This window comes from Seriola aureovittata, chromosome 18 (genome assembly GCF_021018895.1).
Source record: "Seriola aureovittata isolate HTS-2021-v1 ecotype China chromosome 18, ASM2101889v1, whole genome shotgun sequence".
Classification (NCBI taxonomy): Eukaryota; Metazoa; Chordata; class Actinopteri; order Carangiformes; family Carangidae; genus Seriola; species Seriola aureovittata.
Window position 1 is genome coordinate 11542130 of NC_079381.1, and position 26694 is coordinate 11568823.

The 26694-nt window shown below is 41.0% G+C and overlaps 1 protein-coding gene across 4 annotated transcripts in view; it reads left to right on the plus strand.

Annotated features, from left to right (window-relative positions):
* strbp (spermatid perinuclear RNA binding protein) overlaps positions 1-26694 on the plus strand; it is an 87632-nt gene that overhangs the window by 12357 nt on the left and 48581 nt on the right. For 3 of the 4 annotated variants that reach the window (XR_008830258.1, XM_056402967.1, XM_056402968.1), the window contains one exon: positions 16712-16816. The gene's annotated coding sequence lies outside the window, so the exon portion shown is untranslated. Of the gene's footprint in view, positions 1-7340; positions 7453-16711; positions 16817-26694 lie in introns of those variants that run through there. The other variant, XM_056402969.1, reaches the window with a different exon arrangement.

Sequence of the window (26694 nt, forward strand, 5' to 3'; positions counted from 1 at the left end):
TTGAGGTGTAATATATTTTGTACCTCATAACATGGATTATTTGATCAAAATGTGCATTTAATGGGTGCAGAGACTTATCTGCAACGACACTAGCTGCTGGTGAGCCCATATAAGATGAGGTGTTTTGTTTATAGCTCAGTTGTTTTTTTTCGCTCTTTTTGACCAACTTCGATTTGATCCGTTGAACTCTGGAGATCTTTGCTGTATATTATATTTAGTTGGGGACGTTTGCTCTCCATGGTGCTGAAATTCTGTGTTTCATTCACAAGTGAGTAATGATTATCTGCCTGATAAACAAGGTTTTTTGATTAAAGTAAGCCTGCTATTGTTTATATGTATGTGTGCTGTTTTTTGGTTTGGTTTGTTTGGTTTTGTCAGCTTCTCCCTGCTGCTGTAGTGTCACAGTTATTCTCCACAGTTTCAACATAAATACACACATGCCCGTCTTTGTCAGGACTATACTTTCATGTGAAGTGTTGTGCCACTGCGCAGCTGCTACAGCCTTATGTGAATATCCTGTGTTTCATTTACTGTAATTTGCAAGTGTTGTCCCTACATCTCGTGTAGGAGTAATTTATTTATAGTGAGTCATTACTGGTGAGAAAAAGGTTTATTAGAGAAAGAGAAAATGTGTCACCTATAGGCAATTTGCTGTATGTTGGATAAAGCTTTACACACAGTGAATCTTGATATGGATTTTATATATGAGGATGGAGGTCATCTGGTTTGTTGGTGTGAATCTGTAGACCACCTACCCCACCATGCCTGAGACCATCACTCTTATTATGAGCCTCCTTGAATATTAAACTGAAAGCACCAGGGGTCACTTACTGGGTCAATTGATTGGGTCACTGTTTGCTGATTTATAAAGTAATCATTTTAGTAACTGTAAAAGGTGAATATGTTTTGCAATGACACAGTGCCAAGAGATATTTTGATTAAATTTGTAGATATGTGAATTAATTGATTGTACAGTTGGGTGCGTCCACTTTGAATAAATCAGTGTGTTGTCTATATGAGATTCAATTGCATTTAATGGAGCGTCCACACAACAGAGGCTCACCTTTGAGAAACTGAAATGACATTAAAGCATGAACAAGATAGGAGACGCAGGTAGATGATCTGGTTAATTGGGAATCCATGCCAGGTTTTTATTTCAGCTGGAAGGTCGCCGACTGATGACGAGAAGATGCGGACCACAAAGAGAGAGGCAGCGAGGGACTTTCAGGGCACGTCAGGGGGAAAGGCAAAGTATTAAGCGTGGAAATGGGTTGTCTGAGAAACTTCCCTTTCCCGGCAGAGCCGTTGGCTCATCAGACGGCGGGAAACATCTCCGAGACCTGTCTGTTTCAGGATGCCATAAAGCAAGGCGTGTTACTGCTGAGTGCAATGGAGCGACCCAAACAACCAGCAAACTTGAGAGGCGAGTTTGTTCTATTTAACGAAGATGAAACGCGCATGAAAAAAAGCTCAGCTCGGGCAAGTTGAATGAGCAGCATGCCTTAGCGAGGATGCTCGATGTTTTTGTTTGTTTTCTTATCCTGCAGCTCATTTCTAGGATCAGGGTCTTGATTTGGAGACAGCCCACAATCTTGATTAACGTTAACGAATTATGCATTAGGGTTTGGCTTTTTTTGTGTGTCTATTTTTAGTGTGTATTTGTCTGTGTGCGTGTTTAGCACGTTGTGATAATTGGAGAAGGGGGAGGCAGTGAAAGCAGCTCTGTATGAGCTCAGGGGAACAACAGAGCACCCTGGGCTGTAGCAGAGGGGGGCGGGGTCTTCCTCTGCGGAGCAGCTATCACCTGGATGGTAGCCTACTGTATTTTGGTGTGTGATGGCGTTTGGTGATGGCTAAAATAACAAACAACAACAAAAAAACAAAACATGAAAGTGTGATTCTCAGACAGAATGCTCACTTGTGTTCATATAGTCTTTGTCTTTGTCAGAGGGCCGAAGGTGAGGGAGACATCAGTTGTAGTTCACAAGAAAGAGATAAAGAGACAAAAAAAATATTTTTAAATGTTTTTTATTCCTTAGATTCTTAATATTGATGGGTTTTTTTATTATAGGTTATTAAATACCAGGGGACGCATGCAGAACGGTGCAGAAGGTGCTCCATTTAATGAGTAGCACTACAAATGATGTGTGTTTTGTGTTGATGTCAGACTACTGTATTGGGTGTTTATTGGCATAATATTAGTGGCACCCCACCAGGTCTACTGTAGCTGCATTATGTTATGATAGCCACATTCACCTCATGTTCTGTTGTTGCACATGTGAAATACTTTGCATCTCAATCATTTCATTGGTCGATTTACGGGCTGGATGGCATGAATGTAAGTGTGTAAACAGCTTGTCATGACACATATCCACTCATTTCCTCCCAAAGATTGCAGTTATGCAGCAGCCATTTACTATTGTGGCATGTGTATTTGTTCCTGTTGAATTGTTAAATGTGGTACAACACACATATGCAAACAAACATCATTGTTCCTGAAATATATGCTAAATAGGAAGTTACTGTTCCATTTCCTCATAAGGTGAGCCACACTCCCTCCTGTGTAATATAAACCTAATTTTAAACCATGTGGTTATTTCAGCGCTGCTGAATGAGTGAGGCTGTTATCATAGAAGACAGAATAACGTTTTCTTTCTGTGTACTTCCAGCCAGACTTTATCTGTGGATAGTGTCTAGGCTGTACTCTTATCTGTGCCTAAAGCTAAGTTCTCTCAGGTAAATGCCCACACACATGTATGCGAGAGTGCTGTAACTGGCTCAGTCAGGTGTGTTCACTTTTCTAAGCAAGTACAAAGTCTCAGTAAGGAAAGAAGATTTTAGGTTTGCTAGCCTCCTTGTCAGTCATTAAATGGCTTTATTGTTTAAATGCTTATATAGACTTTAAACTTTTCGTCAGTGGATTCTAAACAATGTCCAGCATTGTTCTCTGTCAGAAACATACAACAGGCATGTGGCTAAACTGTTGTATGTCGCATGCAGATGTTAAAATGAAAAGGAAAAAAGATATACATGGATGAACATGTGCTGTGCTTGTTGGGCACAGCTTGTAGTGATGTCCCCAGTTAAATGGCTGTGGCTGCTGTAGAGTTACATAGAATTATGATGGACTCATTGTTATTGGGATATATTTGCTCGCAAGAAAGAGAGGTTTATTGTGTTAGTAGTTTGAAAGAAACTTAGAGCTCACTACAAATTGTTTACACACCACAGCCAACACACAACATTTTTCAGTTTTCTGCTGACGCCCACAAAAACACATAGAGGGCTTACAGAAGCCTAGCTGCATAAAGGTCTCTCTCAGTGACCCTGAGTGGCTGTTTGCTGTCAAAGATCTACTGTGGCACCACTGTAGTGCAGTGTTGCCTCAACTAAAGGCCCCCACATGACAAGGGTAATATTATATTTTATGTTCATTAGGATACACTACATTTGCTCTTTGGGCTCTGCACCACTGTACCACTGCACCATTAATATATGAGGGAGTTATTTAACCCACACTGTTATAAGTATTTCTGTACTTCCCTTGCATACAGATGTAAACATTACAAATAACCAGCGTCCTGGCACAGGACCAGGTTTGGTCTGTCACCATCACATGTAAACTCCAGTACACAAACACAGGAAGCACAAACACAAATACAGCAAGTGGTTTAGATGCAAAAACACGGAACCCTGAAGGACTGCTGCAGTGCATTACATATGCCGTAGTCAGCTCAGGCTATTTCTGTTGCCCCCTAGTCAGCCAGCCGGCCAAGAAACAGCCTGGCCCATTTTGGACCAGCCCTGCAGGTTAATCCATTTAGACCTGGAGTTCTGAAACATTTTAAGCTCTGGAATCATTTTCAGTAAATGTAGCTCCGTCCAGTTACTTGTACACATTAAAACATACTGATGTTATCACGTGTGGATTCACAGTGGAGACATAGTGTGTAGTTAACAAGAAGGACATTATTAGCAGAAACATGGCAAGTAAAAGGAACAGAGAGGTAAATCTCAGCTGAATTATTCTGCAGGAAGTTTTATTTGCATACTCCTTTTTCTCATTATTGCTTACCTTTGCAAGAAAAAAATGACTATTTCAGTCCAAGAGAAAATACTCAGGTGGGAAATTCCCTATTGCATGAATGCTCCTGTATTAATTTGTCCTCCAGATGTATGGCTGTGGCTAACGCACATGCAGCTGGTGCAGTATGTACAGTAGCCATATAAATAGTTAGTATGCTCACAGCACTTGTCATCAATAAAGGTTTTAATTACCGCTCAGAACTGCTGACCAATGCAAATTGTATGGTTTATGGTTTAGTCTTATAGCTGCTGTGTTGGCAGGGGCAACGGTGAAATCCCAGAAACACAGCAGACCATGAAATATTTGGTTTATGGGATTACATTTCATAGATTAAAAACAGTGAGAGAGAAACTATGAGAGAGCTCCACCATTTCATTTCTGAAAATAGCTATTGGAAAGCATTTAAAATGGTTGGTTTTGTCCAGTTATGTAAACAAATAATCCTTAATCTTCAGATCCCTTTTGAAAAAAATAAATTAAAAGAAAATACTCTTAAATTTAAAGATGGAATGATGCATACACTTACATTCAGTTAATCTGTTTTCAGGTGCTCCACATAGCTATCATGCAATCAAATGAGGTTGCATGGCAGGTACAAGATGAGAGTAGCATAGAATTGATGGGAGAGGAAAGGGTCAAAGGGTGGAGAGGAATGCAAAAGACGTAGAATAATCAAAAGTTAAATGGAGATAAAACATGAAGAATAAAAATCAGTGAAATAGAGGAAAAGTCCAAAGGCAAGAGGGAAACTAAGTAAACTAAAGTAGATGTCAAGTCATCTGAAGGTAATATTATGAGAGCACAATGACATTAACCAGTGATTATTACATAGTAAGATATTCAGGACTGATTTTGTGCCACTGATAATAATACGGGCTGAAGTATAATAACGTGACTTAATACATTCTTCTTATTCCTCCAAGATTATCCGTCAGTTTCACCGTCATTATAATTAGGTAAAGATATGTCAAACTGCTGGGCGATTACATCGTGTATTATTAATAGACAGACTGACTGATGAATTACTCACCAAGTTTTATTCACTCATGTAATTGGTCGTGTGTTATAATTGTGTATTTACATTGGGGAGACAACAAAGGAGAAACGGAGACGGGGTTAATCGCGAGAGAGCAGAGTGTGGGAGAGGGAAGTGTGTGAGATAGTCGAGGCTATGTTTATTAGCAGAGGAAGGAAAGGAGGGTGTAAACAAAGGAGCCAAAGCTGGAGGTAGGGGAGGGGGGATTTGGTGAGGGTGGGGTGTGGAGAACCGACCATTAGAAGGATAGATACTGTAGATGGATGAACAAATGCATGGCATGGATGTGCACAGAGATGCCTCTCAGCTTGAACAGCCTGAAGGTGAGAGAGTCTGACTTCTGCTTCACACTGATTCCACAGACTGAATCAATGCGATACCTCTCCCTCCACTCTCTCTCTCTCTCTCTCTCTGTGGGAATTCTCTGACCCAGTTAGCTCCTCCACCAGGCAGCAGCAGAGTTATTTTTACATATTAACAGGAGACAATACTTTGTCCTCTGCTCGTCCTCCCCTCATCCGTATGCTTCCTTCCCTTCTTCTCCTCCTCCTCCATCTTAGCTGTTCCCATCCTTTCCCCTCGTACTATCCTGTGCTTCTTCTCCCCGTTTCTATATTTGTCTCTATTGGCTTTGATCCTCCGTCCTCCTTTAGGGACACAGAGATTCATCAACCCCCTGTTTTGTTTGGAACAGCAAGCAGGCTTCATTTTATAGTTTGATAATTTTATTAAACTGCGGCACAGCAAATTGTGGGATCGTTAGCAGAGAGTGGAAATGTCATGAAAACCAATACCTCGGCACCAAGTCGATGCCAAAATTCTGAAAGTGTGACGGTATTTGATGTTCGACAGTACTGTGGGTACCTTAGATGTCATAGGTATTGGAGATCTGATTCCTCTGGGGACTGATGAGGGCAGTATGACAACCCCACAAGTGTTTTAGTCTGACATCAAACATGAAGAGAAGAAGAAGTCAGGCATGGTAAACGACAACAACAACAACAGGTGGAATGGCAGCAGGTACAGATGCAGCTATTTCATGCAGAACATCAGGGACAAGTTAAACATGACCTAAAGCCAGGACCCAGTGCCAGAGATTCTTTCAAATGAGAAGAGGAAACACTTCACACTTTATCTAAGACGGGCGTCTGGATCTGTACACAGAATTCAGGATGAGTGAGTTTCATATGGAGGGAGGTGTGTGCATGTTTATGTGTGTTAGCGCGCTGTGTGTGCAGCAGCCTCTGTTGTTTTCAGTTTTTTTGTTGGGGTATCACATTTGGTATTGAGATTTGGGTCGACAGCCATGGCCACAGGCATTGTCCGTCCGTGTGTCCCAGTCTCGTGAACGCGATAGTAACGCCTTGAGGGAATTTCTTGGTACAAACATTCATTCAAAGATGAACTGATTAGATTTTGGTGGGAAAAGGTCAAAGTTCAAGGTCACAATGACTTCACATTCTTGTGAATATGATGTATCAGGAACGCCCCAATCTAGAGGATTTTAGTCCTGGTTGATTTGGTGACACCCGTAGTTACTGGTGGTAACAGCAAATTGCTGTTTAATACTACAGGTCACAGAATTCTGGATGCAGCAAAACAACCTATTGTCGTTTTAATAAAGACACCAGGCAAGAATTGGCTATTTTTCATCATTCTGTGAGCAACCATGATCTGATTTTATGCTGCACACGGCGTGAGTCTGTTAACAGCAGGGCACAGTGAAAGGAGTTGGTTACCTCGCTGGGAAGTTGGAGGTGTGCGGCCTTACGCCTCTAAGAGCTCAATGGTGCTGCTCCTTCTTCCATTAGCGGTAAGTGCTGAGCTCACTGACAAACACATTGCATTTCCTGTGACTACTTGATAATAAAAGTAAATGCATGTTTCACCAGTGAGATTCTTTTATGTGAAGCTGCAGCAGTAGGAAATGTTCAATTTCCATTTGCAGCGACTTAATACAGCATTTTTTCCAGGAATGTCACCACAGACACCCAGCTTGTAATTCTAAATATATAAATATTACAATTCTTGAATCATTTGGTCATAGGGTAAATCACTATTGTGTTACCTCATTCGGTGATGGATAGTGATGTAACAGACATTTATTTAAATGAAAATCTTTGAGATTTGACACACCTGAAACTTTCTCTTCTCTTCTCTTCTCTTCTCTTGTCTTTTCTTCTCTCCTCTCCAGAGAGTAAAGGGACAGAGAGTGGCTGCAGGTGTAGACAGGTCATCTATTTGCCTCCTAATGATGATGGATGGCAGGACTGCAGAGAGCGAGAACAGAGAGAAAAAGTGGAGCGATGCAGGGAGATAAAGAAATAGAGTAAGAGAGGACTGTGTTTATATTTGTCTGCAGGCGGGCAGATGGTGAGAGTCTTAGTGATATGTTGATCCTCAAGTGTTTATATCATCCTTGTCATCTACCTGCAGCAAACAAACGCACACATACACAGATACACCTGTGTGGTGTGCTTGCATGGTGACATCTGGCGTAGTGCATTGAGAAGCTCACTTCTGAGACACACACACACACACACTTTTCTGCCCTGTTCACAGAGTAGGAGAAGGGCAATCTCTTAGGATGTGCAGCTTCACAAACGGTGCTGCCCTCTGTTTCTGGCATAATGAATTTTCTAAAATCTCTGTGTCCTCTTATTGACAGTGTTTGTGTGCTGAACAGTAAATTCCTGTATACATATATTATCATAATGGGAATCATCAGTGCATAACAAACACACACCCAAAGAGATGGAGGCTATTGACAGACAAGTACAGAAAAGGATTAATTACACCCTTGTTTTCTTCTAATACTGCATGTGATAAGAGCTCTATCAAAAAGAGAATACATATTAGATATTATTAGGAGTAAGGCTGCAAATAACAAATATTGTTATTATTATTTAGTCCATGAACATTTAGAAAATAGAGGGAAAATGCTCATTACAATCTCCAAATGCCCGAAGGGACATTTTTTAATTGCTTCTTTAAAACCTGAAGGTATTAGGTTTATAATAGAATGCAAGTAACGCAACAAATCCTCACACTTAAGAAGCTAATACCTGTCTAGTCAAATTAATGATCTTGTTTACAGATAGTTCCTGATTTCAATCAAAATTTTGCCCATCATTTTATTTATATAAACCTACTTCTGCCTCTGATTTACTTATATTTGACACATTGATAATTCTCAGTTAGGCATCAAAAAGAGTATCATTCTGGTATCAGCACAGAAACTCAGGAAAGTAATATTCAGCCCTAGTTGTACCAGACAATGTTGAATTAAGAGCACTAATTATGAGTATACTAGTGCTACACTGACTGAGAAATAACTATTGCATTCAGTTCTAGAATTTTTTTTTTTTAATGTGTGGATTAAAGGGAGCACAGTCCATCCTCTGCCCCTACAATATACGTCAGGTTGTTGCTCTTAAGATGTGGTTTCGATACTGAATGGGATGAAATGTGTGAGGTCACAAAGCAATCTCTCTGGTTATTTTTCTGACAGACACCACCCCCACCCCCCACCCAACCCCTTTTCTCAGCGCAACTCACCTCTCTGCTATCTCACACGTTCCCGTCTCAGACGTCCAGCAGGGGTGTCTGAATGTAAGGTTGCCAGATAGGAAGTGTTAAGACCCCATCTGGTGGGGTTACCACACAGTACACATACATACACGCACATGCACACACACACACACACACACACACACACACTGACACAGTGGTGGAGTCTCACCCTTCCCAAAGTACAGACAAGGAGGCAGGCTGTAGCTATGGCAACCTAGAGAGAAGGGAAATGATTGGGCAAGGCTTGGATTTGTTAAGAGCTTCTGTATGAAGCCTAGGGCGAGACTTAGTCACTGTTTCTCATTTAGTGTTTGTGTGCTCGTGTGTGTTGATACAAGTGTGGGTGAGAGAAATGCAAGGAGTCAACTCTTCCCTGTTCACCTTCCTGCCTTTTTCATGTTCTGCTTTAGTTTTCTGTCAGTTGTCAGGCTGATATGACAGATCTGGGTGAGCGCAGCGTTTACTCGCTGCAGTGTACTCAATAAACCTGGAAAAAGCCCATTGGATGCATACGCTTGCATACCTAATTGAATGAAATGATATACTTCACATGCGAAGCTGCCACGGTGTAGCTGTGACAGCAAATAGACCATGTAATAGCCCAATGTTTCACTGGAAGCCAAGCATATGTTCACATTTTGCATTTAGAGGAGAACTCCCAGTTCTGACTCGAGCTTGCGTTGAGAATCTTGATTACAAGTGTGTGTTGTTTTGTACTATTTATCTGTCAGTTAGATGTTTCAGTTTTCCGATTCGTGTCTCCTCCCTGCACTTTGTTGTAGATTTCATGGAATCTGTATCATCATCTGTGTCACAGGCACAGAAAACGTGACTGCACAAACTACGAATCTAGATTTGAAACATCTTTTAGCAAGCTCACATTAGCCTTCTGTGGCTAACTTTGAGACATAGTCAACACTAGCCGTTGCTGCTTTATAGTTTGGCTACACAATATAGCGAGAGCCATAGAAAGCAGTACTGTTGAATATTTTATAATACTGTCAAATGATAAAGATATGTTTTTAAATCTAATAAAAATTATGCATTGTGGCAAAATAAGAAGGATAACATTAAGGCTGCAGCTAACGATTATTTCAATCAATGTGCAGATTATTTTCCTGATTAATCAATTGATCAAAAAAAGCAATCGATGACGGCTTAAGATTGCCTTATGTTGTTTGGTATTGAAAAGATACTCAGTTTATTATCACATAAAAAAAAGCGGCAAGTCCTTATTGTTGAGAAGATAGAACCAATGATTCTTTGGCATGTTTGCCAAAAAAAAAAAAAAAAAAAGTTGATTAGTAGTTCATAGTTTCTGCTTGAAAAGAGAATCTCTAACAGTTTTACCACACACACAACTTATGCAAGGCTTCTCATTGCTGTAATTTCTACTGATGCAAAACGGCCTGTCAGATATCGCTGCATCTTGTAAAAATAATGATGTAATATTCTTCTGTATAGCGCAGCCCTGCTTTACAGTTGCTGTCAGCCAAAAATGAGTTGTTCCTATGCTCCATCCTTCCTTGGTGTGTCAAGTTTTGCTCGCACTTCCATACAGTATGTCTTAGTTATACCTCCTATGCTCCTACACCAGTGTCAAAGGCACTGCACCGTCTATAGGGTCCTATGTATGTGTGTGTGTGTGTGTGTGTGTGTGTGTGTGTGTGTGTGTGTGTGTGTGTGTGTGTGTGTGTGTGTGTCTGTATGTGTATTTGTATAAATCTGTATGTGTGTTCTGTTGCAGAATGGGTTAGTGTTAAAACATTTAAGCTTCTGTTTAGCACTGAATGGAAGCTAATTTGTGAGTGATTTAAAGGGACCTACGCCTAGACATACAAGTGTGCCCACAAACCAGCTGTATGGATAACATAGACAGGGTCTATAGGGATGTTTCAAACAGAGGTTTCTTTGTCGATGTCAGTTCACAACCAGCTACCGGGGCTTGCTGTGTGTGGGTGCACACGCGTGTGTGTGTGTGTGTGTGTGTGTGTGTGTGTGTGTGTGTGTGTGTGTGTGTCTGTATGTGTATTTGTATAAATCTGTATGTGTGTTCTGTTGGAGAATGGGTTAGTGTTAAAACATTTAAGCTTCTGTTTAGCACTGAATGGAAGCTAATTTGTGAGTGATTTAAAGGGACCTACGCCTAGACATACAAGTGTGCCCACAAACCAGCTGTATGGATAACATAGACAGGGTCTATAGGGATGTTTCAAACAGAGGTTTCTTTGTCGATGTCAGTTCACAACCAGCTACCGGGGCTTGCTGTGTGTGGGTGCACACGCGTGTGTGTGTGTGTGTGTGTACTTTGTGCTTGACTCCATGTGTGAATTGGTGCGTCGTACAGAACAGTGTGTGTGCCTTCTGCGTTCACCAGCTATTAGAGCTCCAGCTGAGAGTCACACCCAAAAGCTTTTCTGGAATAACTGTAACAGAATTAAGGTGGCTGTTCATGTGCCTCAAGGAAAATTTTAGCAAAGCAAAAAGTTGCTGCACCATGATTTTGCTTAGTACAGATGCCATTATCTATGTTTTTACTTCGGTTTTGCAGAACAAAGGAGAGAGCGGAACCCTTTTGATCAATAGTGGAAAGATACATTGCTGAAAAAGCACTACATTGTCTTCCTTTCTAAATAGGAATCATTCCTTTTTTTAATTGGGCTTCGGGCCTTCAGAGAATTCAGGGGTTTTTATTCCACTCTATTGTGTGTATTAACAGTGGTAGCTTTCATAGAAAGTTTCTATAATGTCTCTTGCATCAGACATGCAGTATAGCCTAATCATTTTAAGCCTATTCATTTTTTTATGGGCAATAGAATAGATAAGTGGTTTATTCTCAAACTCAGAATTTATGATTCAATTGAACTGGTCACAAGATCATTTCTTTTTCAAGGAAAGGCTATTTGAACACTTCCCCTTGAGAATAAAGAAATGCAATCAGCAGTAAATTACTCTGCAATGGCTGCATCAGTGTAAGCTTAAATTGCTTTTCTTGTTGAGAGGAAGGAGGGAAAGTAAAGCTTCCTGACCAACAACAGGCTGTCTCATCTTCCCGTCTCGCTTTCCCTCCCATGTTTCTTCTCCCAACCTCATGCTCTACTGTATACTTCCTTCACTACACATTAGACTTGTACCAGCGTCTTCATTTCCCACCCTCTATCATTCTGCTCCCCTGCTGTATTCTGTAGCCTGTACCCTGCTGTGCCTCTGGAAGGGACGCAAACATGGATATCTTTGCTATACAAACCGGGTCTTTATTTATTCAAACCTACTCTTAATCCCTCTATCTCTTTTTCATTCATATATTCTTGTGGTCTTCACCTCTCACCCACCACTCACACTCCATCCAGCTGCAACCTTTGTCTCCCTTCACCCTCTAGTCGTTTCCTGATTGGAATTCCAAAGCCAAGGCTAAGTCAGTGGAGATGTATGGGCCAGCCTGTCTCATATACTGAGGAAATATAGAAGCAGAGAACCAATTCCAGGGCTTCCTCCATGGTGTATGTGCCATGCATGTGTATGTGTGTGTGTGAGTGCATGGGTGTGTGCGTCCGTGCTAGTAAAAAGGTGTGCATTTGTAGGTTTAGAGAAGGACCCCCCCCCCCCCCCAGCCAAGTGGTTTTCTGTGTACTGCAATCTCTCTGTGTAGAATTTGTAGTTGTGTGTCTGTATAAGTTTTATATCTGTGACTTTTTGAATTACCTGGTTACCTGCATCTTGGGCAAGAAAATGCACAAACTCTAGTACGTACACACACACACACACACACACACACACACACAAACGTGTACAAATTGTCCTGTATGTTTTCTGAAGGCATTCTCCCGAATGTGTGTATGCAAGAGCATCAATGTAATGAAAATGATTTATAACGGAGATTATCTGGATTAGGATTGCATGTAATATTTTTAAATTGGGAACGAGGTTAGGGATACTCTGTCACATCATAATTACTATTAGAGTGTATGAATATTGAAAAGGGATTGTCATTTTAATTTTATTTCACAAATTGAATAGCGAAACAAATTTAGAAATAAATGAAATGGTCTATTATGTTTTGATGAGAGCACACTGGTGTTTCACAGTGGGATCAACTAATGTGCTTCCAATGACATGTCAATCTCACTTAGGCTCAGAGCTGAAGAAAATCTCAATGACTGCATTTTCACTGACTGTAGTATTAATATATTGATCAGATAAAGATTATGATGATTAGCTTTACCAGAATAAATCTGTAAGGAAACCTGAAAAATAGTCACAGTAGTGCTGCTTCACTTATAATGATTTCAACAGTACTAATTGCTTTTGTTGTATTTTACTTAAGTGTATTTCATAACATTGTATAGTCGATTGATAATAGCAGCGTTAACAATGCAGTAGTTTTGGGGCAGGTGTGAAGTCTTAAGTATTTTTTAAGAACTTAAGATGTTATACATCTACATACAGTCATTAAAAGTAATATTCCTGTTTGAAACAAGCATCTATATAAAGCAAACCTCTGTTTTGTGTTCACACGTTATGTATTATAATTACCGGCTGTAGTCCTCTCCTGTGGGTCTGGCTAATGGGTGCATCACCACACATTACACTGTGAGGGCTCCAACCGGTGAAACAGCCCCTTTGATCAGGAACTCACTGAGTGATTCACCAGAGATAGAGGCGCAGCGAAGGGCACCTGCGCTCACGAGAAATCCCGAACATGAAACTCTGAAAACGTGAAGGCTGGAAGGTTGGAAAATGTATCCCGTGAATTCAAGGGCTCCGCTGTCCTCAAAGGCACTGGGCGAGAATGTTTCTATTAATGAGTTAGGAAATGGATAGCTTAATGGGGGTGGGGGTGGGGGGTGACTCACAGAGCTGGAGAGTGCTTGGCTTTATTCAGGGAGACAGATAGAGAGTGCTCTGCTCTGTTTTCATCATGAGGTAAGGGGGGGGGGGGGGGGGTTCTCATGCAGCATATGGACCAGAAAGCAGAACCCTGACCTTGGTAGGTGTGCAGATTTGTGTGTTTTGTGGGGGCAGGTAAACTTGTGTGGTTTGGGTGTGTGTGTGTGCGTGTGTGTGTCCCGTCAGTTTCTGTGCAGATTTCCATGTTCATATCATCTTCTCCATTAAAAAAAAATGACAATCTCTGGCACTGCCAATCTGTGACTAACAAGCTCAATTTCTTACAGGTTGTTGAGTCAGGCTCTTTTACCACCTACTGTAACACAAAATGATGTCTTTGTTTACGCTTCACCGCACCGTTTCTTCTCAGTTTGACACCGAGCTTCTTATTTCTCACTATCCGTAATGGTTCGCAAATGAGATGTGAAGGATTGGCAAATTAAATAATGCTGTCGGCTGAAGGTTTATTTGTCTTTCTTGTGAACACTTTATTGAGAACATGTGTCAGTTGCTGGAGACCATTATCAGACAGTGTGTCTCCATTAACTCCTGTACACATGCTCTGCCACAGAGAGTGGAAATACAAATCTGTGACTTTTTTTCTTCTTTTTTCCCTCTCTCCATGCTTAAACGGATTGACTACACCTGTGAGAGGTGTGAAAAATTATTTACAAACCTAACATAACATGCCATACTCTACCTCTGCATAATAAACCCGTCAGAATGTCTGAACAATCACTAGATAAAGAGATAATCATTAGATCTAACTTCTCTGTATTTGGTGTGTCGTTATATGGTAGTTTTGTGATCTCATTCAGATGTCTATTCCATTTTGAATAAGCTGCACGGTGTGTAATAGGCTATTTGTTAGTATCAAACTGTAATTACCACAGCAGATTGCTGACTAACATATTTTAATGATGATCAATCATTTGCTTGAAAATTTTTTGCACCTTCTGTCTGTCTGTCTATTTGTTTTCATTTGTCTGTAATGACGCCCCTTGATTTTGCCGTACATGTTCCTGTGTATAGTTGGTCTGCACTGAGGGTATTTATGGAAAGCATAGGCTACATGTGCTAATTAACTTTTAGCTTAGCTTTTCAAGGACCCACATTTGCATACTGTCCAAGACACAAAACGCTGAATAGTGCATACGCCACCTTCTACAAGTCGCTCAAACCTCATTATGTCTTACGGTCACAACTTCTTGGCTTGTCAGTTTGCCAACTGTCCAGCTCTGAAAGAAGTAAGGGTGGTTTTTCATAACATTAAATACACAGTGCACACACGTTTGGTAAGATGTCACAAATACAGAAAGTGTGGTTTTAACCGTATAGAGCTTTTCGAAACAAAGCATGTAATCGTAACTGTGATGTGTGTGTTTTCTTGCGTGCACGAGGAACCAGTTTGTCTTGCGGGACCATGACATTACAGCGATCGCTCCAACCAACACCCACCTCAGTTATGCTCTATTATCTAAGGTGTGACCTGTTCTCCAAACAACACACAGTAAATACCGTACATTTGTTCTGCTTTGATTTTCTTGGCTGTGTGACTTCGTGGGAGGGTGCACCAGGATCATCACTGTCAGATGTCTTCACACAGTGAGGGATGTGTAATTATAAATATATCTCACAGGGCTGCGTTTTATACATTCTTGTCTGTATAGTGTTGTTGCTGTTCTTGCTGTTTCACTTAAGTTCTTCTGACACCTTTTATCTGCGCTCATAGAGACTTAGCAAAGCAGACAGATTGATATTTCCCAGTAGTCCAGCAATCACAACTGTTCTTATTGATTCACATTAATACAAATTTACAAAATTATTTAATGAATCTAGCTAGTTCATCAGTTGGTGGTGCCTCAGGGTGATTTTTTTTCCGACAATCTGTTGCCACTCAGCTGCGCTTCTCGATATCTCAACGCATTTCATGTTATTCAGTTCTGAAGTAGGTCCGTGTTCTTGAAATTACTGAAATGATCACGAATGATCAGAGATTTGCTGCTACTGCACATAAATCAGGGTTTCCTATGCCAACACTGAACACCAGCCAGAGGGCAAACATGTTATCATGCAACATGTACTCCAGCTTTGCTTCACTATATAAAACCTTGTGACAGCAAAGAGAATAGGGTATGGGTTTTATTATGAAATAGCAGCAGGAAGTCTGAAATGAGTCTGACAGAGAGTATGAGTAGGTGAAGGAGGTTTTAATTGGCATTAGAAGCTGTTGAGACCTACGTTTGAATATTCAAACCAATTTTCTGCCGGTAATCGATTTATACAAATCAGTTTGAAGGTGGAAAGATGAAGGTTGTTATTGCACAATGGGCGCACATCAAACGTCCATCACAATGATTTAAAGTTTTTTTTTTGGGGGGGGGGGGGTTCTGCGCCTTGCTGAGTCTATAAAAGAAGAATAGGTCAAGACTGTGTTATACAAACTTTGGAAAGAGGCTAATGGACAACTTTGGATATTCTCAGACTTGTCTTAGAGGAATAAATGACAGGAAAATGTCTGAAAATGTGTATATTTCTGCATATTCTCTGTAAACTGTTTGCATGTAGAGAGAATGTGGAAATGGAGTTACTCTTGTGTTGAACACAGAAGTTGTCATTTAATTTCAGTTTCTGTCCCTTCTAATGATCTCTTCTTTTATTCTTCTCTCCTATCCTTCCTCTTTTTCATAACCCCAATTCTCTAGTTCCTTACCAGTTATCCACTGTGCTTTTTTGGTGATGTTTTCAGGAAGGAGAGGAGAGAGTAATATGACAATGAGGGTCTGTCGTGTGTATAAGTGAATCAGTCATACTTGAATGCAAAATAATTACTGTTATCACACAGAGATTAAAGATGCACTTGCCAGAGTGCTTAATGGAGGTTTTAGTCTTTCAACCTCTCATCTCTCCCTGTCTATGCAGCTCGCTCTCTCTCTCGTTTGCCTTCATAACTGTTTTCTTATAGATAACAGTTTGCGTGTGAATGCATGTGTGCGAGGAATGATGCTTACACTACTCTCTTCTCCTTTGATGTCAGCTGGTCAGCGTGTGACTTAAGTCAAGCTGAACATGATCCTTAAGTGCTGTCATTCTGATTTGAACCCACCTTTGAACTCGTGTCTTCTCAGGTACTGAAGCCTGCCTGCTCTGACAGCGCGACTCCACACAGACAGACAGGCTGATAGACACCGAGGAAGAAGCGGGCAGATAAACAGATAGGAGGACAGAGGGAGGTGAGTGAAATGAATAACGCAATCCATTCTTATCTCTGTGTCCCATATATCTCTGCTCGCTAAATCTGGCCCCCCCTTGTCTCTGGGCTCTGTGGCTCCTTGTTTACGGTGCTGCCCAATCAGCCAGAAAGCAAGCGAAGACCTGCAGCGGAGAGGTTGGCTCACACCCCTGCTGAGCAGCGCAACTGAGTGTGTTTGTCTGTGAGCAAGCATGTGTATGTGCCATCACACAATCAGAGGTCTTTTTTTTTTTTTTTTTTTTTTCTTTGGCCAACAATTTGATGTCTTAATGTCAAGAGCCATGATGAGACATGTGTTGCGGGTACATATCAGGGCATCAAGAATGCCAGCACAGATCTGCCTTCTTTTTCCCCTCCAGATGAAAACCACCATCAATTACACATGTTGACACAAGCCTGGTGGGGGCCAAGAGGAGAAATCACATTTAATGTTTGTCTATCTGTATCTAAGTCTGTCTCTCATTGTTTATACATATATATCTCAAGCTGCTACTAATACCCACAGCCTGTTTGCTCACCTATTACCCATCTATGTATCTGAATAAACAAAAGCCCCATGTACATCTTGCGGTCTAGTCTTCAGTATTACAGCTGCACACTGAAGGATGCTTTCGGGTTAGACACTTTTTTTTTTGTTGATCACAGTCGGTAAGGGGCTGTGGTCCTAGTGGTAGCTGAGTTCACCCACTGCTTTGGTAAACGGCCTGCTTATGTATGTAAAGTAGCTTTTATGCAGTTCACCCAGCGGCCTTCCCCACTATCATCTCAGCGGGACTGTTTTGGGGTCTGCCTGTGTGTGTTTATGTGTAAATAATTGATCGCTGTAGAGGTTTTAGTGGATCGCTGGTGAGACCGAACCAGGCAAGAAAAAGCTGCTCCAGCGCTCTGCTCGACAGTGTGCGTAACATAACTATATCATGTCTGCTGCTGCTCTGTGGCTTCTTTATGTTGTGGTGGGTGGCTTGTTGGTGTTGAGCCAAAAATGTCTCGTTTCCATGTTTTCCAGACAAAACAAGCAAATAAAGCAAGTTATCTCTAAACTTGTGTTAAAATATAAATGATTAATAGATTACACAAAAAAACATATATATAGTGACAGTCATCAGTAGCTGCATTGTCTTGTGTTTAACAGGTTTGGATAGTAGTAGGACAACAGGGTTTTCTGGTTAGTTCACATAAATTAAACCTTGTGGTGTCTCTCCAACAAGAATTATTTTCACTTTCACACAGAACCACATGCTTTCACACTCACAGAAACAGACAGTTTGTGTGTGGGTGTGTGTGTATGTGTGTGCAAATTTATGTACACACACACACACACACACACACACACACACACACACACACACACACACACACACACACACACACACACACACTGTGAAATGATGATCCAGTGGGTTCTCATGTCCATCCTATCACTCAGCCCTTCTTTTTCCCATCTCCCCTTCTTTCTTTTTTTTTCACACTTTTCTCATCTGCTGCCTCCTCTTCCTCCTCTCTCATTTCTTTTTCTGTTTTCCCCGCTTATTCCTTTATCTAACTTGGCCTTCTATCACTAAAAGTCTTTATCTTGTTCTTATTCTTGCTTTGTCCTCCCTCTGTGTCATTCCTTCTCTCCTTTCTTGCCCCTTAGCCGCAGTGTCCTTGAGAAAGCAGTGACTTTGCCGGCAAGCGCAGCAGAGCGCATCTCTCTCTCTCTCTCTCTCTCTCTCTCTCTCTCTCTCTCTCTCTCTCTCTCTCTCTCTCTCTCTCACTCACACACACACACACACTTTTTCTCTTGCGCACACACACATACTCACTGACACTCAGTCAACCCGTCTAACCCACACACACACACGCACGCACACACACACACATAGTACATCCATAGCAACACTGTCAAGCAGAACCAGCCCTTACAAGTCTCCTCCTTTAGTCTCCATAAATAATTCATCACCAGTAACACTGGCTGTACTTTATGCAAATATTGACAAACCTATCGCAGAGAAAAATTGAGACTGTCGTTTCCTGTGTTGAGCACAATTTTTACCCACTTACTGTTTTCAGAAACATATAGTACATTATCAACAAACTGTGGATTCAAGCAGAATATCTCAAAGTCATCACACAGCAAGAGCGTTCCCCGAAATCAGACCCAACACAGACATAAAAGATGACATTGTCTCCATAAAAAAGTCATTCAAAATTTTGATTAAATTCACTCCAATTCTCTCTTAAGACTATAGAAAACAGGATTTAATGCACAAATTACAATTACTCCTCCTGAATGTTTGTTACCAACTTCAGACAAATTGCCCTGAGGTGATACTGTAGTTAGCCTGCCAGCATGGAAACATGATCCCCCTCGTGCCCTCATCCTCATTAAAGGTGCCCTCGGCCAATCTTGGATCATGACAGCCTATTGTCACAGTTTTCCGTAGCTTTTGAAATATAGATGGACTCTGATTGTCTGGTGGTAAGATGAGATGTTATAGTCTCTGGATGCCGTTTGTTCTCATTGGTCTCTGTTTTCCATTAGAGTTCACAGAGTGCGTACTGGGTCGCTGCTTTTTCCTGCTGCCTTACGTGTTTCTTGTTGGAGATCAAATATCTTGTGGTTAGTTAGCCGCAGTGCTATATATGGCAGCTGTGTTGTTGTAATTGCATCCTATATGTTTATCTTTGATGACAATCAGATTTGAATTATACACCACACTGATGTGTTGTTATGTTGTAATCTTTCATTTCTATTGTAAGTGCTGTTTTATCATCCGTCATCAACATCCACTGTATATTTACTGTATATTTACACACCCCAGGACATTATCCTAATGCTGCTGTGTTATTTCTCTCTCTCTCTCTATCTCTCTCTCTCTCTCTCTGTGTATCTCTCTCACTTATGTTTGTCACACGTTCAGCTGAAAATGCTTCCGTAGCCATGGAGACCAATCCCAAAGGGAAAAGTTGAGGCTGAATCTCTTGCTCACTCTCGTTTCCCTCCTTTGTCTCATGCCTGGTTGCAATCTAATGCCCCCCCCCCCCCCCACACACACACACAACACACACACACACACACACACACACACACACACACACACACACACACACAAACACACACTAACAGGCACATCAGAATCTAAAAGCAGGGGAGATGTAGTTGTTGTTTTGGTTCTTTTGTGTTCAGTTAAGTGCCGATGTAAAAGAAGTGACCTAATTACAGAGAAACACTGAGCCTATGGACAGGGCTGAGGATGAATCTCTCTCTTGCTTGTTAGTGATCATGACTGTGGCAGTTGGACCTTTGGCCATTAAATACTTTCACAAAAGAGGCTGGTGGAGACAGACTACTGAAAAAGATGATGTGGGGGGGAAGTCAGAATCATTTCAGAGGAAGTTGCAGCTTAAAAAAAGGGCCATGCCCTGATAAACACTGCGGTGTCAGACAGCAGCCTACAGAGTCAGTCAGTTGTCTAACTCTACTTTCAGTGTGTATGTGGTATATTTAGGTTTCTGTCCTCCCAAGAAGAACGACAGTCATTTCAGCAAGTGCCACAAAACAACATATGTTTGCCTTAGTAATTATGGCAGGAACAAAGGAGGAAGTCAAGTGACGTTGTTATAGAGTGACAAAGTCCATGTTGGGAGGAGTTTGGAATGGATGGACGGATGAAAACATTAAACTTTTAACATAAGATGCCAGCAGGGGTTACATTGGGCTGGAGCCCTCCGGAGCAGAGGTGTCTCCTTCAACATCATATCATCATATCACACGTATATATCCTAGTAAACGTAATAGCATATGGGATGAGTAATTCTCTAGACTACAAAGGGGGACATTTGAGGGGATTTCTTAACCCAAACAAGCTCCATGCCAAGTCTTGTTGGATTCTGGGTATATACAGTATACTTCTGTTTGTGTGCTTTTTGATGAGTTAATTTGAGTTTCTCTGGTAGATAGAGCTTCCTCTTAGAAAGAAAAGTATAATATAGGAATATTATAGGAAATTAAATCTCAGGTTTAAAATAAGTGGAACTTTCCTTTAATCTTTAAATCTTAATCTGTGCTTTTAATGGAGATGGCCTAAGGGAAGACACTGAAAATGTAAAAGTGCAGGGAATTCAATTTTGTGAATTCATAAGAAATAATTGGTAATTATTAATGACTAGTCCTGCCCCTTTGGCTAGGTGAAGTTTGTTTCAGAATTAATGTAAAGCATTTTGTTATAAAGTGTGAAAAGGACAACTGTAATGAAACCTCCGTCTCTCAGGCTCTTCTTCTCTTCCTTCATTACTTCTCTTCATCTGTTCTTCCTGTTTCTACCTCCGTCTTTCACCCGCCTGTCTCTCCTTCCTTCCTTCCTGTCCCCACCTTTCCCCCTTCATCCCTTTTTGTCCTTTGTAGTTTCCCATTGTCTTCACCGGTTTATATTCCTCCCTCCCTCGCTTCAACAATGCACGTCTTACCTCATGGCTCCATTATTCTCCTCTACATCAGTGGCAATCCATCATTCCTCATCTCTTCTTCATCTTCATGCACTTATGTCTTTCTCTTCCCCACATTCTGTAAACCTTTTCTATCTCCCCATTCTGTTCATTTCTAACTGTTCCTTCTCTCATCCCCCTGTGTCTAACCTATCTTTCCTCTCCTTTCCTCTCCTCTCCTCTCCTCTCCTCTCCTCTCTTTCTCCCTTTCTCCCTCTCGGCCCCTCCTGCGCTTCCCCTGAGTCAGAGAGACGGACAGGAAGGAAGTGTGTAATGAAACAGCCATATCAAGCACACTGCCCAAATTGACCTGGAATGAATGGAGTCACTGATCAGCTCCTGCTAAAGCACTGTAGATGAAGAAGCAGGGGGTGGGACAGAAGATGGAGCTGGAGACATATTTCATATGAAACATAGTTATTTCCTCAATCACAGTGCACAATACACAACAGTATATGTGTGTTCTCTTGAGATCGCATATACAGTAAAACTATTATTCTGTTGTACGTGAGCTCTATTTGAAACAATAGATGATAAATAACTTAATTTCCTGCTGTATTTTGCCTAAACTCAAAAGTTGGCAAAGTCTGTGAATTCAGCCATTTCAGCTGAAGAGGGGGACATGATCTGCATTCAAGAGATTTTGTCTGCTGTTTGAACAGAGAACAGAGAGGCAGACAGACGAGGCGAAAGCTCCAGAGTGAAAATTAGAAAAACACTGACAAAATAAGGGAAGAGACAGGATGACAGAACACACTCTCCCCTGTTGCTGAAGTTGTTCTATGTTTATTTATGCGCAAAATGTAACATTATAGCATTTTGAGTCCATTCTGTGAAATTAATCTCTTAAAAGTACTTCATCCTTCGATGTAATTTGACATTCATAATGTATCTCGCTAATCTGCTCCTCTGGCGTCACCCATCATACTGCTGCCTTTATTAATGAAAATTGACAGAGAGAGGGACACATCACCGGGATACCAAGTGGTACTACGCATGTGCGCGTGCCTTTTTATATTGTAGAGTAGAAGCCCATTAGGGAATTAGTTCACATCTGGACAACCCCAGCTGGCCTCATGCTGTCACAACTCATAACATGTTTCATAATTGGGAGGGTTCCAACAATATTACATTGACAACAACCTCTGAGAGACCCCCTTTGACCTCACCCTGACCTCTAGGAATAAAACATTTTTTTTGATTTCATGTGTTGTGATGACATAATATCACATTGCTAATAACCATACGAGGAGAGATTGATGCTCAAACAGGTTTCCAGCAAACCAGGCTTATTATTTCCCTGCTCCTTTAGAGGGATGCATTTACATATACCGGCCCTTGATACAGATGGACCAAACCTGAGGTTAAAATCTTGATTCTATACATCCAGTTCCTTTTTCTTTGTCTCTCCTTTCCACCTGTCTTCTTTTGTCCCTCCTTACCACCCTTACTTTTTCTCTACCTAAGAGAACCAGTAATTAACCCCACTTTGTACTGGACTCTACTTTTTATGCTCCATATAGATCTGTTTACCTTTCGATGAGCCCTTAGATTTGTTAGTGATGTAAGGAGCACAGTAACTGAACCAATATGAATTTCATGATAATTTGATAATCGCACGTGCTGTGCTGTGGTAATATTCCATGCTCTCTATTTATTTGTTTGTGTCTGCATTTATTTATTTTTGACTGAATAGTTTCATTAGAATTCAGCAATGCATCTATGTAAATGTATGTTGATAACCTGTTACATATGCACAAACCTGCTCGGACACGTGCACACAACCACACACACAAAAAGGTGGGGGTGTGAAAGCCTTGTGTGTTGGCAAACTTGAGCTCAGCAGTGAAGAGCCTTTTTAAGCAGGATTAAGACTCTAAGTGTCACTGGAACAGACAAGTAGGCCAAAGACCACTAGGATATCACTTACACTGCAACAATTAGCATCAGTGTGTGTGTGTGTGTGTGTGTGTGTGTGTGTGTGTGTGTGTGTGTGTGTGCGTGTGCGTGCGTGCTGTAGTATGTAAAATAGGTTCAAGGAAGTGTGTGGGATAGATTATTTGTGGAAAAACAGAGGAGGAAAGCAGCAAGGCGCACACACACTGTACGCACATTCACAAGTCTCCTCACAGACTATGGACTGTGGAGCCTCGGCAGAGCCCTGGCAGGACCATCTGTTCCTGCTGAAATCAGCACAGCAGGAGACTACCAGCGCACACACGAACACACACACACAGTTGCAGCATGCTGGCATAGTGATAGTCTATTTATTCCCCACACTGACGCAGGAGAGTACTCAACTGTGTGTGTGTATTGCAGAGAAGTTTTCAGTTAAAAGTAAGGTAACCCGTGGAGATGACAGGTATAGATAGATAGATAGATAGATGCATGCACACACTATCAAATACATCCATTCATCTATCCTTGTTAGCCTGTGACCCCAAGTCTCTCCAGTTTAGCCCACCATCAGCAGAAACTGCACACATACACAGCTTTCTCCATTTTAATAATCGACCGAGGGGAGTTACGCTCCCCTGTCAATGTTATCTATCTCCCTCCTAGAAGCAACATCAGCGTTTTCTCTGCTTTCCGCCATCTCATCAATGCTGTGTGCCCTGACCTCCACTGGCCTGCACCTGGACCCAGTCAAGACACAACTACAGTGTGGTGGTTTGAAACGTATGCAGAGTTACAGAGTGTCTTTCTTAAGGGCTAGCTTCCATTAGAGTTTCATTTTCATTTAAGGTTATATTTGATGACAGGATCACAGGAAAGTCTGTGCCTACAAATACAGAGACAGAAGTGAAAATGGTAACTAAAGGGCGCTCATCATTCACAGAAATCAATTGAGTTCAACAAAAATTGATCTAACCTTGTCGTTCTGTTAATATAGATTAAAATGCCCATTTTGATCAATAACCCAAAGCATGATCATTTATCTTAATTTTTCCAATCTTGTTGTCCACCTCATCAGTCCGCATACTGTATGGTGTGTATATATGGTGTGCTTGGCAATTGTAGGCGTTACAGACCCACTTTTTGATTGTAGGTCCTCAATAGAAACAAAAATGTAATGAAAGGTATTACACATTGGACTGTTGAACCCAGTTATTACCCTGTTATTACCCTGTTATAACCCCGTTGTTTTTTTAAATTGGTTTATTGAGGTTTTTTAGGGAACATACAATTGTGTCATCCGAGCATTTACAAAAAAGTGAAAGGGTATATATACCCTTTACAAAAGGACATGAGGACAATTTACAAGGACTGAAAAACCTACAACACAACTATAAACAAAAAGTAGTAAATTATGTCTGTAAAATACATTATAGTCAGTACAGCAGAATATCACCCACACCACAACAGACACAATATCGATATAACCACAAAAGTTGCTTCACTCAGGAATGAGAAATTTGTCCTCCTTATGAGTTTGAAAAACAGACCCCATATTTTCCCATATTTATTGGAGGACAATCAGGCCCAAGGGCTCCTGAATCATTTCAGAAGTAGGGGGGCCAAAACTGTGTTCTGCCCATATTGAGCAATAAATCCATTGCTTTATTTTTTTTTGTATATGGAGTTTTATGCATGTCTCTCTGCTGAGCTCACACACTTCTAGCTGCTGCAGAGACCATGACACGTGGCTCACAGGCAACCCGGGGAAGGCGCTCCTTTTGCCAGCTTGCTGCCTGCATCTGCAGGATGGTGCCCGCAGCTGGCCATAAGATTGTGAATTTGATAGGCAACGCAGTGCTGCACAGGGCTCCAGATACTCGGCTGAACATGAGAGAGGTGCAGAGATGGTTTTAGGTTCTCTCCAAGCCTGCGCTTGAGCATGCAATAAATTACAGTGTCTTCAAACTATGTAACATCACCGCCCGCAGCTTGCAGACGCAGATGAATTATGTTATCAGAAGGCTAAAGCAACAAGTCATGCTTTTATTCCCTGTTGGCCGCACCATTTTAAAGCTACTGTTGATTTCATATCACCCAGATTTCAGTCAAAATCTTTTAAAATGTGGGATTTACACCTTAATTTCAGAATGAGTAACTGGAATGTGAAGACATCCGTGAAGCCATACACATGTCTTATGTGTATTCTTTTCTTTTGGCAGGAGGGAGGCTGGTCTGTAAATGTGCCTAAACTTGCCATAATCCCAAATATCCTTCATGTACAACAATCTGTCTTCTGTCAAACACAGCACTGTCTCATTGTTGTGAACTGTACACAGAGTCATTACCCCGCACAGTGCCACTGACAGAGTTTCAAAACAAAGGTACTGATGTGAAACAGACAGACTGAAAGATTTTCTCACACTCATGTTGTCTCTGACGGTGAACTGTGTCACAGAGCCTTGGGTCTGTCAGTCCCTCCCTTTTCCCTGCAAATTGAACATTATCAGGCGCATCTTGCTGCTGTTGTGGTTGCTGCTCTTTGATTGGATTTAAATTTTCCTGTTTTATGTTTTCCTGCTTTATTTTAGAGTGGACAGGAATGATTGAAATGGTGATACAGTGATCCATGACTTAAAAAGGATGTGGGACAGGGGCATAAAGTGGGGTCGGGGGATACAGTGGCCCCTTGGCCCCCTACTTCCGGTAGTGAAGAAAGTATAGTACCACTTTACAGTGAATAAAACCACTTCTTGCCAAAATAGATTTGTGTATGCATTCTTAAATCTCAATCAATCAATTTCCTGAGTGGTATGCATTGAACATAGAAGTAGTAGAAGAATATTTATTTTAACAGAATTTACATGTAACACAAAAGATAGATTGCATTCACAGTCTTCTCAGATTCAGGTCAATAAGGGGCAAAATTGGCCTTGTAAAACTCTTCATATATAAACTATGCTGGACAATTTTTAAAGTAGGTTGTTTAGAGGATAATAGCTTTATTAATAGGAAATAACTCACTTTAGTTCAAATTCAATTCATATCGAGACATTTGACCAAATATTTGAAGAATGGCAAGGGGAGCAGCGGGGACAGAGACTGCAGAAGGTCATCTGCATAAAGGGAGACCTTCAGCCCCCGACCTTATAACTGTAATATAGGAGTTAGAGCGAATATTGAAAGGGTTTCAATGGTGATTGCTCATAATAATAATCTCAAAGGACAATGAAGTTATGAAGTTGAGATATACGTTGCGCCAACTCAGTTTATCTTTTTGATGTTCAAATCAGGTGTTTTGTTTTAAATCGCATCAGTTTGCTGTGAAACAAAGTAAACAAAATCCTCATTTGAAAGGAACAGTGTATTAAGGCGCCACAGTCCACAAAAGTACTAGTGAAGTTCTTAAAATAGATATCCATAGAAATGTGGAAAACATCAATATGGATAAAAATACAATGAAAATTGGGGAAATAATAAATATTCCCTTCAGGA